Genomic DNA, 2,839 nt, shown 5'->3' on the forward strand with positions numbered 1-2,839 from the left:
TACCTTCTGATCACTATTTTGAATATTTTCGGTATTAAATTAAAAACACACTGAAAAATGGTGTACAGCATCATTTACTCCATTATAACCGCTACAGAGTGCTCGTGTTTCGAAGTACAGCCGCCATGGAGTGATGGGAAAAGTGAAATAGCGCAACAAAGTACAACCAAGGTGAACTTTTTGTCGCGTGGCAAAAGTTGCTTCTTTTAAGTTGCGACCCTGAAACCTCTGATTTCACCCACGGAACTGCAGTACGCCACTAGCTGTGGCGACAGTTCGTTGTGTGTGTGAATTGTGGCCCCGACGTTTACACGAACGAGTTCTATCGATTGTAAGTCGATAGTCGCTCTATGGTTCTTCCGGTAAAGGTCCATGTGTTTGTAACACGTTGTTCAATAGTTGGGCGTAGGAAAGGGTGTTGAAGATATTTATTTGGTGCGTATTAGTTTTTTTTTTTGTAATCGTTGTTGCTCTTTATATTGCTCGTGAAGCAAAAATGTTTTTCTATCATGATTATTGTGTATTTTTCTTGTTTCAGGTGACTGAAAATGGCGAAGTCGAAGAACCACACGAATCATAATCAAAGTAAGCGGTCATTGTGTTAATGAAACGTTTTGCCATTTGTTGTCATCAAACTGAGCAATGTGGAAACACTTTTTTTGTTTTTAACTACCTATTTTCTTCTTGATTAACAGTATGTCGTTTGGAATAGTAGTGTTCTCCCCTACCACACGTTTTCTTCTTGTATAGCAATATATTGTGGAGAATTGTAGTGTCCTCCCCCTGATTACTAAAGCCAAATTGATTTGTATTTACGTTGAAGTATGCTTTTCCTGTATGGCTGTCCGAGCGAGCTAGGTTGTAGGTTAGGTGAAAGTACAGACGCGTATTCTCATGGACGCAGGCTGCTTGACAGTTTCAAGTGCTGCATATTGGACGTACGAAACGTAACCAAGTTTGATCATCATATATTTAGTCGATGTGGTTAGTGCCGTTTCTGACATCTTTCGTGCTGATGGGAATGGTTTGTGAAGAGAAAGGGGACTGATGACCTCAGATGTTAAGTCCCATAGTGCTCAGAGTCATTTGTGAAGAGAAATTTGTATATCGTACTCACATGACCTTCCATCTTCAAACCTTTATTGATGGTTTGGAAATTTCTCTGCCTTACAGTGAGAGTTGTTAGTCACACCGTCTGCCATTATCTGAGGGGCTTTAGACTTTACAACAGAACACTTGGGTAGCATTGTTTAAAAGAGTAAAGCCGATTTCATTGCATTCTTAAATTTATCTTTTGTACCATCTAGATTTCGACTTCTCTGTCGTTATGAAGTACAATTTTATAATTTGTTGGACCATTAATGTCATATCTGGCAAGGCAACCGAAAGCAGGTATACCTGAAACAAAGTTTGAGTTTTTACAAAATATTAAGTGAGCTACCGTCTTTTGAAACTTCCCTAAATCTCAGAAACCACTTAGTTGAGTATTCAAATTTTCAGGCAGTAATAACATACAAATTATGAGTCTACTAAACTAAAAGAACAACTTAATGTTATGTATAATTAAAATTATTTAGGATAATGTACAGAAAAAGTGGACAAAATTTTAAACCTTGTAATTAAAAAATTGTATTTCCGAAAACAGTGATTGAAATGCAATTATTGTAGTTCTGTAGACGCAGAACATAGTTTGTCTGTTTTGTACTGAAATTAGCCAGTCAGTGAACTAAAAATGTGTCCACTGCTTCTGATCTTCCTTTGATATAGAGCGATTCCTTCCTGTTGAAGCAATAGGAACTGGAGCATTTACAATCTTCAGAACATTGTGAACAGGAAGTGAGCACTGATGGTGGTGTTGCTGTCCTTCAGCTGGAAACCTATATCTAGTAGCCGGTCCATATGGTAGCATAAAGTTCACTACAGTTTCGTTTAACTAGTAACTGGTGTCTATAATCTCTGCAACCCACCAATCACAGTCATACACACACGCCACAAACATCCCCCTTCTCAGGTTGTGAATCTGAATAATACAAGTTCACCTATGACGGAGTCCAAAGATGTGTCTTCTGAATTCCTTCCCCAGGAGTAGTTTGTTTGGACTATTCTCCTTTTTGCTGTTCACGGAATTCTTCGATTTCCTCTTTGGACAAACAAATGAGGGCTGTGGATGTGTAAGATTTCACGACTCATAAAATCCTCAGCATTTTGAATCACAGCTGTATTTGTTGTCTGGAAAGTCTGTTTTGTATCATGGTGCTTCAGCAGACCACCTAACCATCACAAGGCCCCTTCTCATAACCAGTAGTACTGTATACCCAGTCATTTGGTGCAAGCAAACTACTGGATTCAAACAGCTGGTGATGATTTTTAAAATGACTAGGAACACCATCAGAAATGATTATGATCTTCTGCCTGGTTGTAGTTGAAGAATTTTACACATTGCTAGCAAAGCATGTGCTGGGTCATGTCCTGTGTCATCACTTATAACTGCAACACTTTTAGTCTTGTTTGGAAAATGTCACTCCTAACCCTGGTCATTACTCCAATGATACCCTTGTACTTCTTGTGGAGAAATTACAGACCAGTTGTTAGCGAAATCACAGTGAAGCACATAGTTCTGCAGCCAGTACACGCCCTATCAGTTGGCAGTGTGTTGTTTAATTTCTTCAGGTGCTGGTGTGTTACTGCTTTAACTGCTGTTTTAACAAGTCCATCAATGAAATTGCCAAAAGCAACAGTTTTCTTAAGTAGTTCATTTTCCTCACATGTCGCATATGTAATTTCTGCAGAGTTACCTGCTACGTCTTCCAGGCCAAGTGCCTGTAAAGACAGTCCTCCC

At 39.0% G+C, this 2,839-nt stretch overlaps 1 long non-coding RNA gene across 1 annotated transcript; it reads left to right on the plus strand.

Moving 5' to 3' along the window:
* The first annotated feature begins 270 nt into the window (after positions 1 to 270).
* LOC126474069 (uncharacterized) lies at positions 271 to 588 on the plus strand. The gene is made up of 2 exons (XR_007586567.1): positions 271 to 435; positions 539 to 588. It is a non-coding gene; the product is annotated as an uncharacterized LOC126474069 (long non-coding RNA).
* Positions 589 to 2,839: the final 2,251 nt, after the last annotated feature.

The sequence above is a fragment of the Schistocerca serialis genome, chromosome 4, assembly GCF_023864345.2.
Source record: "Schistocerca serialis cubense isolate TAMUIC-IGC-003099 chromosome 4, iqSchSeri2.2, whole genome shotgun sequence".
NCBI classification, from domain to species: domain Eukaryota; kingdom Metazoa; phylum Arthropoda; class Insecta; order Orthoptera; family Acrididae; genus Schistocerca; species Schistocerca serialis.